The sequence below is a fragment of the Protopterus annectens genome, chromosome 1.part0, assembly GCF_019279795.1.
Source record: "Protopterus annectens isolate FY-2018-M chromosome 1.part0, PAN1.0, whole genome shotgun sequence".
NCBI classification, from domain to species: Eukaryota; Metazoa; Chordata; order Ceratodontiformes; family Protopteridae; genus Protopterus; species Protopterus annectens.
The window spans coordinates 1,666,120,361-1,666,137,993 of record NC_056725.1 but is presented as its reverse complement, the minus strand read 5'-3'; the positions used below and the strand labels follow the sequence as shown (position 1 = coordinate 1,666,137,993).

The window sequence follows — 17,633 nt, the reverse complement described above, 5'->3', positions numbered from 1 at the left end:
AGAAAACTTTATTCCCACCGCAGCCAAAGTCTTACCCTCTTGCTTGCTGCGGGTCAAGTTCCCTTGATGGGCAGTCCAAACAAGGTAGAACTGTCAAAGGGGGAGTTAGTAAAAAAAAGACTCCATAAAGGGATCCACAAACCCTCAAAGGCGAAGCCAGGCATGCAGCCTAATGTCAGTGTCTGTCAGCCATTCGAGAGGAGGCCTCCGCTACTTTAGAGACTAACCTCATTGAGGCTTTAGTTAAGGAAGTCAGAGTAGACCACCTAGGAGAGACCAACTTAAGAATCTCTGGAGGCAACAACTCTGTAAGGTGGTGCGTTTTGACACCAAATCCCTCTGAAGCTGGGTAAAGTATGCCACAGTTAGTTGCTCTCAGTCCAAACGTAGCAGAGGCAAACATGCTTTCCAAAGCGATCAAATTGCCCAAGACTCCCTATTCAGGGGATGAACTGAGAAGCTCTGTTCCGCCAGCTCCTCCTTAGTAGTGGTGGCCACCAAGATGGCATTGGCAGGTATGCGCTTGCTCCAAAAGGTTTTATCCTTGGTAGGACTGGGCAATGAGTCTTCTTTCTTGGGCACCGGTTCTACTGTGTCCAGCTCCTTCTAAGCCCTGCTGGCAATAAATTCTACAAGTTCATCAGGGGGGGGTGTGTGTGTGTGGGGTGTGTGGAGACACCCAGGTAGAAGATGGGCCCACCCCGAAGGCCTCTAGAAACACAAATTACTCCAAAGATGGGTTAGGGTAGCACCAATTGCCTTTAGGAATTTTAAGGATGTCCCCAAAGGACACTTCCTCAGACAGAAGTCCCGGGGACCAGTCTCCCTCCTTGAAATCTGGGTCTTCTGTGAGGGACTCTGGGACAGTGTGTCGCCTCTTGTATGCCTTCTTCCAAGGGAGTTCGTCCGTGGTGGGCTGGGGGGGGGGACTCAGAAGAGACAAGAACTCCAAAGTGGGCAGTGCCCGTCTGAAGTAGCTCATGGGAGGGCTGACATTGGAAGAATGACGACGCCTTAACACCCAAACCCAAGAGAAGCTGCGGGGACCTAGAGAAGAGGTGACTGCCAAACTGAAGAAGGTCCTCTCTACCACCCGGAAGGCTGATTGGCTGGACGAAGCTCCCCTCTCCTCCACAGTGGCCGGAGCTATAAGGGGGACCCCAAAGCCCCTAGTCGATATCAGCCCTGAGCTGTCCAGTGCCAAAGCCCCAAAGGAAGGGAACAGTTGGAAAATTCAGGGCCTAACCCCACTGCCAGGGAGCCAGTGCAGACTTCACGGAGACAAGGTGCAGTCTCTTCCAAGGGCAGCAGAATACAGCTAGCCAGGTACCCTGACTGCATTGAGAAAGGAGGGATACTGGAAACAGTCGGCCTCTCATTAGGAATACTCTGGTCTTGATGTTCCAAAACCAGCTGGATTGGAAGAGGAGTGTGGAGTCTGGTAGATATGGAAAGTCCCCTGGGCATCTGAGCTGGGGATGGCAACAAGCGCAACTCAATTTAGGCTTTAATGAAACTCAACATCCTGTTCATATCCATGGGTAGTAAGCTTCTATAGGACCTGGACAAGATTGACGAATGTCCTGATCTTGTCCTGGATCAAATAACCCTATAGTCCCTGGGAGGGGTTCCACTTCAACAGGACAGATCCAACTTCTTGGAGGGTCAACAGGATGAGCCTTGGATCTGACAGAACTGTTGGATCAGACAGCCTAGAAGATCAGAGGGCTTGGACGGTGTGCTGGTTGGATCCAATAAGCTACTCAGATCTGGGGATGGCTTGCACCTGCTCGGATCTGAAGGCCTCCGCTCCGAGGGCATCTGATTAGAGGGTCTTTTCAGAGGCCCTCAGAACGGCAGATATCTGATCTGAAACCGAAGAGGCTGGGCTTGGATCCGGGGATCTGTGATCAGACACACTTGGATTGTTTGAAGAGGGACCCCCCCCCCCTGAGGGAGGCGGCCCCTTTTTAGGTTCCTGAGGGGTCTTGGAAGGGGAGTCCAAGGGCAGTGGACCCTCTGAGCCAAGCCTTTCAAAATTAGTTTGCTGCGGTGCTCCTCTAGGACCCTAGGGTTGAATGTGGCTTCTTCCAACTGCACGAGGAGCGCGCACACACACACACACACACACACACACACACACACACACACACACACACACACACACACACACACTTTTAAACCCAAGAATCAACTAAAAAACTTATTTTTAGAGCAAAGAAAGGGTGGGAACAGAACACTATGGGGGAAGGGAAAACACTAAATAGCTAGATTAATGCACAGGATATGGAGGAAACTACTACCCTAAAATAAGTAAATAATCACTACTGGATAACCAACTTTAAACTAGAAAACCCCCCAAAAGAAAAAAACTTCCAACTAGCTTGATCTCAAAGACCATATCCGAAGCGTTTCAGTGGTAAACGAGATCTGGCAGTGGAAGGTGACCAGGGGATTGTGGGAAGGGGAGGAGCTTGAGCTCTGGATCGGTCTATTGGTTGCCATCTCGGTTCCAAGACCCTTTGTGATGAATGATGCAGATTGACTGTGGGGAGTTCTGGTACAGAATTTGTTCAATTGGCAGTTGTGAGGGGAGGCAAACTGGTCTACCTCTGGTGTCCCCCATTTGTTCAAGAGCTTGAATATTTTGGGTTCCAATTTCCATTTGTGTGGGTCCATGAGATTATTGCTTAAAATCATCTGCCAGTGAATGTAGTTTGCCTGGCAGGAATTGAGCTTACAGGTTCACTTGGTAGCTTCAAGGCTATGTTCCACAGAGCCATGGCTGATCTGCAGAGTGGGTAGGAATAGGTTGCCCCTGCTTGTTTATGTACCACATAACTGTGGTGTTGTCTGTTCTTTACCAATAGTGGTCTTGGAAGAATAAGGTCTTTGAAGGCTGTAAAAGCATTCTGTATAGCTAAAATTTATTTTTGATTAATATGCAGGTGCATCTGTTTTGGGTTCCATTTGCCCTGAATGAACTGCCCTCCGATGTGAGCCCCCCAAGCATAGTCTGATACGTAGGGTTTGGGCGGCAGGGGGTAGAGTGAAAGTGAGTCTTTTGTTGTGGTAGCAGGCCTCTTCCCACCAAAGGAACTCTTCCCTTAGACAAGGAATGATAGAAATCATTGTTTCCAGGTCCTGAGAATGTTGACACCATAGACTTTTTAGATACCACTGAAGCTTCTTCATATACAGTCTTGCATACAGAATTAACAGAATGCAAGAAGCCATGAACCCCAGCACTTGCGGGATTTTCCTTGCAGATAGCTGTTTTTTTGTGGCCAGTAGGTTGAAGTAGGTTGTCAAATAAACTTGTTTCTTCTGAGTGAGGAATGCCATCTGGGAAGTTGTGTTCAAGCTTTCTCCCAGGAATACAATCTGTTTGAAGGGTACTAGGTCTAATTGCTTTTCGTTGATGGTGTACTCCAGTGAGGTTAGAAGTCTCTCTACAAATACCAGGTGTTGTAATAGCAAGTCCTGACTTTCTGCCTGAATCAGGCAATCATCCAAGTATGGGTAAATCTGAATATTTCTCTGCCTGCAAAATGCAACGGCTGGAGCTAGGCACTTTGTGAATACCCTGGGCGCAGTAGATAAGCCAAAGGGACGTGCAGAAAATTGACAGTGCATGGAGCTCACCCTGAAAAGTAGGTATTGTCTGTAGGATTCCCTTATTGGGATGTGCAGGTAAGCTTCTTTTAAGTCTAGGGTTGCCAGCCAGGCATCCTTAGCTAGCACAGGTAGAAGCTGTTGAAAAGTTAGCATTTTGAATTTTGGAACCACCAGAAAGGTGTTGAGAATAGACAGATCCAGGATAGGATGCCAGGAGTTTTCTTTTCTGGGAACCAGGAACAGTCTTGAATAAAAACCTTGTCCCCTTTGCCCTGCTGGGACAGGTTTCATTGCCATGATACTGAGAACAGAGAGCACTTGTTTTTGGGCCTCCTCCCACTGATTTGGGGGAGGTCTGGCCATTCACTTGGGGTTGGAAGTGAGTGGAAGTAGAATCTGTATCCTAGGGAAACTATGTTTAAAACCCATTTGTTCTGGGTAAGGAGTTCCCAGTTTTTGCATGCAGGGAGAGCTTTCCTCCTAAGGGAGCAAGCAGTTGAGCAGGGCTTGGAAGAGTGAAGGATAAGTCATTGTGCTGTTTTTCAAAGGGGGGTGGCTTACTACTCCCTCCTTTGGAAGTGGGAGCCCCCCACTGCTTAGATCTGTGCACAGCGTGAGACTAAAGTCTTGGTGGTCTGCTCCTGGGTTTTGACTGAGAAGGCCTGGAAGGGACTGGAAAAGACCAGTTCTTTGAAGGCCAATGCCGACTGAATCTGGGAGGCTGTACTTGTAAGAAATCTTTACCAGTTTGCATAGATTTAGCTTTTTCCTCCATCCTTTTGAGGACTTCTTGCTTTGTTGCCAAAAAAGCGGTCTTGGTTTAAGGGTGCATCCAGTAATTTAGCCTCAACATGATCTGGCAAGTTTTGTTCCTTAAGCCAAGCATGCCTTCTAGGTACAGACCCAGTGACAGCAGCCCTACAAGATGCTTCTAAAGCATCAAAACCACATTGCAAAGTATGTTTACCAACTTGTTCAGCAGAATGCATCAACTCTTGCAAATCTTTGTGTTCAGCACAGTCAGGAATCATCATTTTCTCTTTTATTTATTTATTTTATTTTACATTTGTTGACTGGGCTAGTCTAGCTGGATATATGTCCATTTTCAGTAGAGGCCCGGGGAGAAAAGCTCCACATAGAAAACTAACAGAAACAGTACATTAAAACATTAATTACAAGAATATTATGAGATGATTACATGTGTTCCAAGGTAACAAAACATAAAAAAAAAAACATTTTTTTTTTTTTTACTATGAGAAGAGGGAGAAGGATTTAGAAGTAAGTGGAAGACACACAAAGCAAAGTGATGAGCAGGAATAAGAGAACAAAGTAGTTAAAATGGGATTGGAAGAATTAGGTGTAGGGTAGTAAGTTGTTGATGAGACAGTAAGACGGCCAATTCAATTGTTCCTGGTTACAGTAAGTCAGCCTAAATGGTAGTGGATTTAAAGTAACAGAAAGGTGGATTTAAAGCAACAGAAAGAGAGATGCAAAAAAAAGATGTTGGGCAAGACTAACAGTGGGAGATGATTAGTCAGGGTTTTAGTCCCATAGTATGCTGCTGATACAACATATTAAACTGGTAATTTAAAGCCTTACTGGCCAAAGTAGCAGAAGTGTATACCATCTTACCCCATCTGTCTGAAGGTCTAGAGTCCCCATCAGGAAGGATAGGATTTTTGACAGAAGTAGCCTTAATGCCTTTTGGTCCTTGGGAAATGGTCTCTGGATCCGCAGTAGGATTCTTGAAGAGGAATTTCTGAGTCAGGTACTCTGTAGTACCTGGCAGGTTTCCTGGGAGCTGGAGGCAAAGTGTCTGGGGTAAGGCTAGAGTCCAAGAAAACATCATCTACAATCTCCAGATCAGGAGGGATAGCCAGAGGCCTGTGTTGAGGCAGGAGTAAAAATTCCCCAAGTCTCTTTTTGGACTCAGAATAGTCCTGGCTTTCCCAGCAGAAATGCACCCTAAGGGTATGCAAGGTTTCACCAAAAGAAAAATCTTCTAGAGGGGGAAGCAGAGGGAATGGAATCCTCTGCATCTGAATCCTCATAAGATAAAGGTAAATCCTGGTAGTCCGAAGGAACAGAGATATCCAATTCCTGATCAGAAGAATCAGAAAGAAAATCAGTTCTAGGTCTCAGAGGGGTAAGGCTGGCTTCCCCTAATTAAGGTAATAAGGTCTTCAGCCATTCTAATAATTTGTTTTGAGGCATATGGGCCCGAGAATGCAGTTTGGTCATCGGTTTTCTAGGTGTAGTGTGAGCTTTAGGTCCAAGGAATTTGGTATTCTTAGCTTACAATGAAGTTGTTGTCCTGGGTAATGGGATAAATATGAAAATCTGTAGGCCTGAATACACCTTCAGAAGCCGGTGCCTGCACAGCAGCTCCGGACCCATCCAAGGTAGACATCTGCAGGTTCCATAGTAGAAGCATCTCGCGGCATACTGGATGCCAAATGGGTCTCAGTAGAGGTCTGCGAATCTGTAAAAGTGGGCATCAGGGGCTGCGAAAGCACCAGAGTACTGATGATTAGCTTAACGGAAGAGTCGTTGGCAGTTTTGGACCTATGCAGTCCGTCTGTCTTTATCCTTACGTTTTTTCCGAAGATCGGTAGTCAGATGGCTTAATGAAGCCATTTCGGAGAACAGAGGACGAGAATGAAAGTATTTAGCTACAAAAATAGCCAGACAAATATAGTTCGGGCATTGAACAAGGCACAAAACCAAAAGCGAGGGACGTCGTGGGCTGGGCCTAAACAGGTGATGCAGTAAGAATGAAAATCTCTGAGGTATTTGCTTTCCACAGACAAGCCAATTGTTAATTTTTTCGGACATCGGTTAGAACAAGAAAAAAGGATCCCCAATGGGGTACTTATCTTTTTGAAGACTTCAGGTTTGAAACTCGAAAACGGTAATTTTAGGAGTCGGCTGACCGGCACTTGCAAAAGTACAGTTGTGTACACTTACCAAAAATGTAGATGTTAGAGAGTATTTACTGTTGCAGTCATTACATTTGGGTTATCTGCTTGCAGGTAGCCGTCAGTTGGCCTGATTAACAAATTATTGGGTCCTGCGTCGGTTGCTGTCTCATCTTCCATGACATCAGGTAGTCTGGTATAAAGCATGCAGCCGATGCCATTACATCAGTTTTTCTTGCCCCAGATGTCAGGTGCCCTCAAAATGGGAAGCAATTATATACAAGGTTACACCTCCAACAAGAAGCAAATACATCAGAAAGCTTTAAGTATAATAAAAAAGGAGAGAGGTAATGTCAATAGAAGTCAGGGGGCTGGAGGGAGGGTATCCAAGGACAGCAACAGTGAATATACTAGAACATCTACATTTATGGTAAGTGTACACAACTGTAATATGTTAGTGTTTCACTGTTGCAGTCATTACATTTGAGTAGATTCCCAAAGCTATGGAAGGGAGGTGGCGATTAGAGAGCATTAGGACCAGCTATTAGGCCCTGCAAGACTGCAATGGCAAAACCAGCTCTGGATTTAGAAAAAAAATTGGCAAGTGGTAATGCTTGGTGAAAGTATGTACAGAACTCCAGGTAGCAGCTTCTAGGATGTCCCTGGTAGGGACACTTCTGAGAAAGACTGTAGAAGCAGATGCAGCCCTGGTGGAATGGTGTCTTATCCCCTGTGGGGTAGGTTTTCCATGGTGCTTATAGCAGAAATGAATGCAATGGCCTATCCCCTTAGAAATGGTTTGCTTTAAAATTGCCTCCCCCTCTGTCCCTGCAGCAAAAGCAACCAGCAGCTGTTTAGATTTCCTGAGAGGCTTCGTCCTGTCCAAGTAAAATGCAAGTTGTCTGTGCACATCCAAAGAGTGCAGTATTAGTTTCCCTTTGTTCTCTGGATTAGAAAAGAAGGTTGGCAAATTAATGGACTTAAGGGCCACACTGGATACCACTTTGGGCATAAAGGAAGGATTGGTCCTGAGGGACACCCTATCCGCATGAAAGATGAAAGGCTCCACTGCCATGAGGGCCTGTAATTCAGATACCCTTCTAGCTGAAGTGATGGCTAGGAGGAAGGCTGTTTTCCAAGAAAGGAATTCCAACTCTGCAGTTGCAGCTGGCTCAGAGGGAGGTAGAGTGAGCTTTTCCAATACAAATTTAAGATCTCAGGCTGGAGTAGGGGCTCTCCTGGGTGATCTTAGGTTTTTGGCCCCTCTGAGGAATTGCTTCGGCAGTGGATGAGAGGAGAGGTGGCTCCATAAATAATGTGCTGAAATGGCTGAGGCATGGATTTTAATGGAAAAGAAAGAAAGACCCTTGTGTAGCATCTCCGTTAAGTATTGAAGAATATGCGGTGAATTGGGCACTGTTGTACCCATCACGAGATTGGCTCCAGGAACAGAATCTTTTCCACTTCAGCATAGGATTTTCTAGTACTAGGTCTCCTAGCCTCCAGAATGACATCCATCACTTGCTTACTGAGGGATGGTAAAGGAGAGCTCAGGTAATTAGTAAGGCTGCAAGGTTCAGGGTTTGAAGCTGGGGGCGCAGAATCTGGCCCTCCTGCTGGAACAGCAGAGAAGGGTCTGAGGCAGGTTCCATGGTTTCAGAAGACACACACCATGGAAGAGGGGGTACCAGTGTTGGCGTGGCCAGTCTAGTGCAATGAGAATTGTCCTTGGTTTGTCCTGTTTGATCTTTAGTAGAACTTTGGAGAGACAGAGGAGTAAAGGCATAAACTGATACGTTTTTCCAGGTGAAGGACAGGGCATCCACTTTCCAAGCTCGTCTGTGGGGAGTCCTTGTGCAGAATGTCCAACTGGTAGTTCTGAGGGGAGGCAAACAGCTCCATCTCTGGGCTCCCCCATTTGTTTCTCAATGTTGAGAATCTTTGGTTCCAGTTTCCACTCGTGTGGGTCCATGAGATTTCTGCTTAGGTCATCTGCCAGTGTATTCAGCTTGCCTGGCAGGAATTGAGCTTGTAGGTGCACTTGGTAGCTCAAGGCTGTGTTCCATAGAGCCATGGCTAGGCTGCAGAGAGGGTACAAGTGGGCTCCCCCCTGCTCGTTTATGTACCAGATGACAGTGGTGGTGTCCGTTCTTACCAGTAATTGTCCTGGAAGAATGTGGTCTTTGAAGGCTGTCAGAGCATTCTGTACAGCTAACATTTCGTTTTGATCGATATGCAGGTGCATTAGACTCCGGTTCCATTTGCCCTGAATGCACTACCCTGCCAAGTGAGCCCCCCAATGCATAGTCTGATGCATCTGTTAGCGTTTGGGCGGCAGGGGATAGAGTGAATGGCAGTCCCTTGTTTTGGTGGCAGGCCTCTGCCTACCAAAGGAACTCTGTTCTTATACAAGGAATGATAGGAATCATAGATAGGTCCTGAAAATGTTGACACCATAGGCTTTTTAGATACCACTGTAGTTTCCTCATATGCAGTCTTGCATATGGAATTAGTAGACTGCAAGAGGCCATGAACCCCAGGGCTTGCAGTATTTCCCTTGCAGACAGCTGGGTCTTTGTGGCCAGTGATTTGAAGTAGGCTGTCAAACTTGTTTCTCTGGTGTGAGGTAGGCCCATCTGGGAAGTTGTATTAAAGCTTGCTCCCAGGAATACAGTTTGTTGGCAGGGTACTAGGTGTGATTTCTTTTCATTTATGGTGTACCCCAGTAAAGTTAGTAGTTTCTTTACAAATGCCAGATGATTTAATAGTATGTCCTGGCTTTCTGCCTAAATTAGACAATCGTCCAGGTATGGGTATACTTTAATATTTCTATGCCTGCAGAAAGCAATGACTGGAGCTAGGCACTTTGTGAATACCCTGGTTGCAGTAGATAAGCCATAGGGCAGTGCAGAGAACTGATAGTGCACGTAGCCTGCTCTGAAGCGTAGGTATTTTCTGCAAGACTGCCTTATTGGGATGTGCAGGTAAGCTTCCTTTACATCCAATGTTGCCAACCAGGCATGCCTAGTATGTGGAGCAGCTGATGAAGAGGTAGCATTCTGAATTTTGGGATTACCAAAAAAGTGTTTAGGATAGACAGATCCAGGATTGGACGCTAGGAATCGTCTTTTCTGGGTACCAGGAAAAGTCTTGAGTAAGAACCTTGCCCCCATTCCTCTAAGTATCGGGGCTATTCAACCTGTCCCAGAACAGAGAGAAAGTACACTTGTGTACACTTAACATAAGTGTAGATGTTAGAGTGTATTCACTGTTGCAGTCATTACATTTGGGTAATCTGCTAGCAGGTTGCCCTCAGTCGACCTGAATTCCAAAGTCTTGGGTCCTGCGTCGGTTGCTCTCTCTTTTCCATGACGGCAGGTCGTCAGGGGTATAAAACATGCAGTCGACGCCATTTTCTTTAGTTTTTCTTGCCCTCGATGTCAGGTGCCCCCAAAAAGGTAGCAATATTATGTATAAATATCTATATACATGCATCAATATAAACTTTACCTTCTTCTACAAGCAAATACACCACATAGGTTGCAGAAGATAGAGAAGGAAAGATAACCTGTAGAATGACAGGGGGATGGCGGGAGGGTAACATGGACTGCAACAGTGAATACACTAACATCTACATTTATGGTAAGTGTACACAACTGTACTATGTTCTTAGTGTTTCACTGTTGCAGTCATTACATTTGGGTATAATCCCAAAACTGTGGTTGGGAGGCTGGAGCTAAACAGCATTAGGTGCAGCTATAAGGCCCTGCAGCACTGCAGTGGCAAAGCCTGCCCTGGACTTAGAGTAGTGGCCTCTAGTATATCTTTGGTTGGTACTCCAAGAAAGGCTGCTGAAGTAGCTGCAGCTCTGGTGGAATGAGACCTAATGCCCTTGGGCACAGGTTTACCATGGTGTAAGTAGCAGAAACGGATGCAGTGGCTTATCCACTTTTGAAATGGTCTGCTTTGAGATGGCCTTTCCTTCTGATTCTGCAGCATATGACACTAGTAATTGCTCAGTTTATCTTAGAGCTTTTGTCCTGCTCAAGTAGAATCTAAGCTGTGTACGTCCAAGGAATGCAGAATTCTCTCCCCTTGGTTCTGCAGATTTGGATAAAAAGTTGGCAGATGAATTGTTTGGTTAAGAGCCACACTGGAAACCACCTTAGGCAAAAAAGTAGGATTTGTCCTCAGTGACACCCTGTCTGGGTAAAATATAATAAAGGGCTCTACAACCATGCGGGCCTGTAGCTCTGAAACTCTTCTTGCTGAAGTAATTGCTAGTAGCAGAGCTGTCTTCCATAAGAACTTTATATCAGCGGTAGCGGCTGGTTCAAATGGAGGCAGGGGGAGCTTTTCCAACACATAATTGGAGGTCCCATGCAGGTAATGGTGATCTTCTAGGAGGTCTTAGGTTTCTGACTCCTCTAAGATACTGTTTTAGTAAAGGATGAGAAAAGATTGGTGGCTCTGTATTGTAATGAGCCGAAATGGCAGAGGCATGGATTTTGATTGATGAGAAAGATAGGCCTTTGTCAAGCATCTCAGTTAAGTATTGTAATATCTGAGGAATATGTAGTTCTGCTGTATCAGTTCCTTGTGCTCGATTCCAAGCACAGAATCTCCTCCATTTGTCAGCATAAGATTTTCTAGTACTAGGCCTTCTGGCTTCCAAAAGGACATCCATCACAACTTTGAGAGGTGCCGTTCATATGGTTACATGATTAGCCATACTGCCAGGTTCAGAGTCTGTAGTGGATTGTGCAGGATCGGATTGTTTTGCTGAGACACTAGTTGCCCTGGATGAAGTCAAGTCCTTGAAGGCGGTTAGGGCATTTTTGAACAGCTAGCATCTCTTTCAGGTTGATATGCAGATGCATTTGATTTGGTGCCCATATGCCCTGAATGCATCTTCCTGCCATGTGGGCCCCCCAGGCATAATCTGACATCGGAAAAAAGTTTCCCCAACAGGGTACTTAGCTTTATTGAAGACTTTGGTTCTGAAACTCAAACGTGAATATTTCAGTAGTTGGCCGACCGGCACTTGCGAAATGCTTCTGCTTCGGGCACCGCGTGGCAAGAAAGACTAAAGAAAACAGCATCGGCTGCATGTTTTATACCCCTGACGACCGTACGTCATACAAGGAGACAGCAACCGACGCAGGACCCAAGACTTTGGAATTCAGACCGACTGAGGGCAACCTGCCAGCAGATTACCCAAATGTAATGACTGCAACAGTGAAACATGAAGAACATCCTGCTTTTGAGCCTTTGCCCACTGATTTGGGGGTAGGTCCGGCCAACCATTTGGTGTTAAGGAGTGGAAGTGGAATCTGTATCCTTGGGAAACTATATTTAAAACCCATTTGTCTTGGGTAATGAGTTCCCAGTTTTTTGCATGCAGGGCAATCTTTCCCCCTAAAGGAACAGTCAGTTGAGCAGGGCTTGGAAGGTTTAAGGTCAAGTCATTGTGACAGTTTACCATAAGGGGGTGTCTTACTACTTCCAGCTTTGGAAGTGGGAGCCCCCCCACTGCTTAGGACTGAGCATCTTCAGACTGAAGCCTGGGTGATCTGCTGGTCCTAGGTTTGGACTGAAGGCATGGAAGAGACATGAATGGACCAATTCTTAGAAGGCCAGTGCCTACTAACTCTGGGAGGCTGTACTTGCAGGAAATCTTTAACAGTTTGCATAGATTTAGCTTTTTCCTCCAAATTCTCCTGCTTTGTTGCCAAACAGGCAGTCTTGGTGTAAGGGAGCATCCAGTAATTTAGCTTTAACATGATCTGGCAAATTGTGCTCCTTAAGTCAAGCATGCCTTCTAAGTAAAGACCCAGTGACAACAGCCCTGCAAGATGCCTCTAATGAATCAAAACCACATTGCAAAGTATGTTTATCAACTTGTTCAGCAGAATGCATTAACTCCTGTAGATTTTCAGCAGTCAGGAATCAACATCATTTTCTGTTTAAGTAATCCAATTATATGCTGCTGATACTTGAACATATAAAACTGTCAGTTAAGGCCCTAATGGCCAAAGTAGCAGAAGTGTATACCTTCTTACCCAATCTGTCTAGGGCCTTGGAATCTATCAGAGGGGATAGGGTTTTTTGGCAGTAGTAGCCTTAATGCCTTTGGGTCCCTGTGAAAATGCCTCTGGATCTGCAGTAGGATTGTGAGAGTTAGGGACTCTAATACCTGTAGGTTTTCTGGGAGCTGGAGGTAAAGTGCCTGGGGCCATGCTAGATTCCAAGAAGGAATAATCTACAATGTCCAGTACAGGAGGGATAGCTAAAGGCCTGTGCTGAGGTAGCAGTAAGAATTCCCTAAGGCATCATCTACAATGTCCAGTACAGGAGGAATAGCTAAAAGCCTGTGTTGAGGTAGGAGTAAGAATTCCCTAATCCTCTTTTTGGAGTCAGAGTAATCCTAGCCTTCCCAGCAGAAATGCTCCCTAAGAGTATGCAAAGTTTCACCAAAAGAGAAATCTTCTGGAGGGGAAAGTAGAGAGAATGGAGTCCTCTGCATCAGAATCCTCATAGGTAGATAGGGGCAAGCCCTGGTCATCAGAAGTAACAGAAATTTCAGAATCCTGATAAGATGAATCAGGAGGAAATTCAGTTCTAGGTCTCTTAGAGGTAGAAGGGTGACTTCCCCTGATTAGAGCAATAAGGTCTTCATTCTTATTTGTTTTTTTAGGCATAGTGGCCTGACCATGTGGTCTGGGTGTCTGTTTACTAGGCGTGGATAGAGTTTCAGGCTTTGAAGAAAATGGCATCGGTTTAATATGCAAGTCAGTAGGCCTGAATACAGCCTCAGAAGCCGGTGCCTGCACAGCAGCTCCGGACACAACCAAGGTAAAGACATCCACAGGTTCCATAGTTGAAGAATCTCGCGGCATACGGGACTCTGAATGGGTCTCAGTAGACGCCTGCAGTAGCGGATATCAGGGGCTGCGAAAGTGCCTGAGTACCGGCGAACTGGTGACTAGCTAAACGAAAGCGTCGTAGTCAGCTTTGGACCTATGCGGTCTTTATCTTTGCATTTTTTCAGAATGTCGGTGGTTGGGTGGCTTACAGAAGCCATTTCTGGATAATTGAACAGAGTACCAAAATAGTTAGATGCAAAAATGAACAGACGAATAGTTTGAGGATTGAATAAGGCACAAAAACAGCGAGGGACGTCGTGGTCTGGGCCTAAGCAAGGAATGCAGTACGAATGAAAATCCTTATGAGGTATTTGCTTTCCACAAGTAATACAACTGTTAACTTTTACTGACATCGGTTTAGAGCAAGAAAAAGGATTCCCAACGGGGTACTTAGCTTTGTTGAAGACTTCGGATCTGAAACTCTAAAACGAAAATTTCAGGAGTCGGCCGACTGGCACTTGCGAACTGCTTCCGCTTTGGCCACCACATGGCAAGAAAGACTAATGTAATGGCATCGGCTGCATGCTTTAAACCCCTGACTATCTGACATCACAGAAGATGAGACCGCAACCGACGCAGGACCCAAGACTTTGATAATCAGGCCGACTGAGGGCTACCTGCAAGCAGATAACCCAAATGTAATGACTGCAACAGTGAAACACGAACATCTGCTTCAGGCAACGCACAGCAAGAAAGATTGATGTAATGGCGTTGGCTGCATGTTTTATACCCCTAACGACCTGACTTCAAGAAGCGACAGCATCCGACGCAGAAATCCAAAGGCTCTGGTATTCAAGCTGGCTGAAGGCTACCTGCAGGCAGATAACCCAAATGTGATGAATGAAACAGTGAAACATGAACATCCATAGCTGCCTATGCATTCCAACAATGTAAAAGGTATTCACCTTTATTGGAAAAACTGGAAAAGAACACAGGAAGGAGAAGGGAACTGTGAAGGTTATTCTCTGAACCTAACTTATGTAAAAAGGAAGGATTTGTACGAAGAAAGAGTGTCCTTATGAACAAGTACGCAAGATGAAGAATCAAGTGCTTGCAATTCTGAAACTCTTTCAGTAGAGATAACCGCATTCAGTTTTCCAGGACAAAAAAAGTTTCAGATCTGAGGAAGCTGAAGGTTGAAAAGGACCAAACACCTGAAGAACAAAGGGCAGATCCCAGGAAGGCACTGGATCCCATATTACATGACAAAGAACAGCATCTTTTCCAAAAAGGCCTTAGAAATCTTGAGAAGTCAATGACATATCTTTGCCAATATGAAAGTTGGAAATGGCTGCTAACTGAACACTGATGGTGGAAAAGCTGAAGCCTGAACCAGACGACTCAGCTACAAAATCAAAGACTTACTCCAAGGAAGCAGAGAAGGAATCAAGTTCAAGCCTCCACCCATAAAATAAATTTTTTCAATTTAAATGGTGTATACTTTCCTAGCGGATTTTTTCTGAAAGGTGGACAACGTAGGAATCAACACCTTTGAAAGCTTTGCACTCCTGGCCATTGAGGAAACTGGAAGAACCATGCAGTCAACTTGAGGGACTGAAGATTAGGGTGGATCCAGCCTAGCTGGATGTGAGAAGACCCAGAATGGGATCCAACACCCAAAGGGGGTGTTTCAGAAAAGGCCAGGATCATGGAAACTTGGCAACAATTTGTCTCTGAAGAAACTTCACTATGAGGGGAACTGGGGGACAAGCGTAAAATAGGCCCAGAGGCCAAGAAAATATTGGAGCATCCCTGGGTGCCTATCCTGGAGGGGGAACAAGGGCATAATAGCATCCTCATCCAACACCAGATGCGATGGCTAACAGGCTGCAACATAGACTCCCCCAGCACCAAAAAATCTGAGCCGTCATTGCCAGATTTACGGACCACTTGTGGAGCAATAGAAAGCTCCTGTTCAGACAGTCCACCAGAATGCTGGCCTTCCCTAGAACATGCAATGCCACCAGAAACAGAGCAGATCAACTGAGACCCTCATGGCCTCTCAACATACAGGGCAAGAGCACATTCACCCCCCCCCCGGTTTGTTGCAGTACCGGACTACTGACATGTTGGTCAGATTTGGAATCATATTCCTAGGGAGAACATCCTTAAAAGCCTGCAACACCAGGAGGACTGCTCCCATCTTCAGAACAGTTATGTTAATGTGATCCTCAGCAGAAGATGAGGACCCTTGAACAGTCCACCCTTCCAAATGCACCCGCCCCAAGAAGGGTGAAATCTGTGTTGACTGTAGCTGAAGGTGAAGGAATTACATAAGGTCTTCCCTAAAATACTAATGGGAGAATGTAACCACCAATAACTCTGCTTCTGACACCCTTGTCATTAGCCATATCAGAAAAAAAACAAGGATGGGTAAGGAGTGACCACTGCATAGCCAATGTCCATTGCAATGCCAGCATATACCTGTAAAGAGAGGCGAGCCCTACCTACTATGCAATATGACCCAAAACCTTTAGAAGTGCATGAGCCAGAGGTTTTGGAATCGCAAGCACTGACCAGGCCTGAACTCAAAGAATGAGACTGCTGGAGGATCGGAGCCTGGTGATCTGTTGAACTGTGTCCAAATCACACCATATAAATGTCAAGAACTTTTGCCTGATTAAGGCATCCACTGACTCCCCAGATAAGAGGCTTTGGTGGTCCAGCCCCCGTGCTGGCAAAGCAGCTCCAACAAATCACCAAAGGAGTCATTATGCAGGGTCTTGGGGGAATCCTATCCCATCAAGGTCAGTATCTATGGGGAGGGAATGTAAGTGCTTCCTCTTGCAATTTCTCCCCCTGACAAAGCAGGTGGGGAAGAGTGGGCCAAACCCCTAAAGGGGCAGACTGGAGGCCTGCTGCCGCTGGCTGTTTGGAAGCAGCTTGATGACTGGTCAGTGGCACAGATGGAAAATGAAAGGGAGTGCCAGCTGGAAACACCCGACCCTTTCCTCAGACAACATCCTCAACACCATCAAAAGTTGAAGTGGGCCTTCCAGATACAAAGATTACAGAGCCTGAAGACACCATGTCCAGACCTGATCTTGAGAATTGCATTCTATGCAATGCAGACACTCTGAGGGAGAGTGAAACCAGAGACTGGTACTGTCAACCCCAACCCTAAAATCCCTGTCACGACACAATGGCACCAAGGAGTTATTGGCCAGGAACAGGTCAGGGTTAAAGGTACCAAGGGACATGTCAGATCTGAACAGCATCAGGATGCCAGATTCGATCCAGAGGGTGGAAATTCCACAGGGCCCCAAGACCTCTGATCCAAGTGAGGAAATCTGAAAGATGGAACAGAATCCCAGAGTCTATGTTGTACCTGAAGGGATAAGACAACTACATATGTACCTGCAAAAACAACTGCATTAGCTGCTACAGTTCTGATTGCTTGATACTGTTCACCATCCTGACAGCTGGAGAGATGAAGTCAACAAGGACTGCTTCGAGAGTCACTACGAAGACAAACCTGCATGTCGGACCAGAGCCAGAAAGGCTCAGAACAGAGGTGGAGAAGAAGAGGAATCCAGTGAGCAAAGAGGAGTACCAAGGGAAAAAGGGAAGCTACCCTTTTAACCAAAAACGGACTTGGGAATCCTTTGAATCAGTGAAGCCTTCTTTGAGGTTTTTGGTACCGAAGGTGATTGGCTCAGAGATATCGCAGCTGCAGCCAGCTTGGGGAAGCCTAAAGCCAAGTGACCTTTGGACCCAGAGAACTCAAGGGACCCATACCTGAGGTGGAAGCACAAGCTGACCTCCTGTGGGAGTGCCTGGATCTCGCACCCAAGGCTTCTCAGTGCCAGTCTTGGGATCTGGGGGAGAAGCCTTAGAACTAAACAAATGGCTAAAAGACAAAAGGCTTTCAAGTACAAGCTTAGCCTTGCACTTGTTGAAAGCCCTCGAATTAAAGCTCTCGTAAATAGAACAAAGAGTCTTAAGTGCTGCAGGCCAAAGCAATAGACAGTTAAGGTGAGCATCTTAAGAAGGCAGTTTGCGCCCATATGGCATGCATTTCTTAAATCCTTTGTTCATATCCCAAAAACAAAACCACACTAAAAACTAAACTCTCTTCACAGGGAAAAATAGTAAGAAGGGGGTACAGAGAATGGATTAACCTACCTAACCTTAGAAAAAAACTACCAACCATTTTTTTTTAAAAAAAAAA

General features: G+C 45.8%; 1 protein-coding gene across 1 annotated transcript in view; it reads right to left on the bottom strand.

Moving 5' to 3' along the window:
- Window positions 1-17,633, bottom strand: part of GTPBP1 (GTP binding protein 1) — a 1,054,512-nt gene that overhangs the window by 504,385 nt on the left and 532,494 nt on the right. The window lies entirely within an intron of this gene.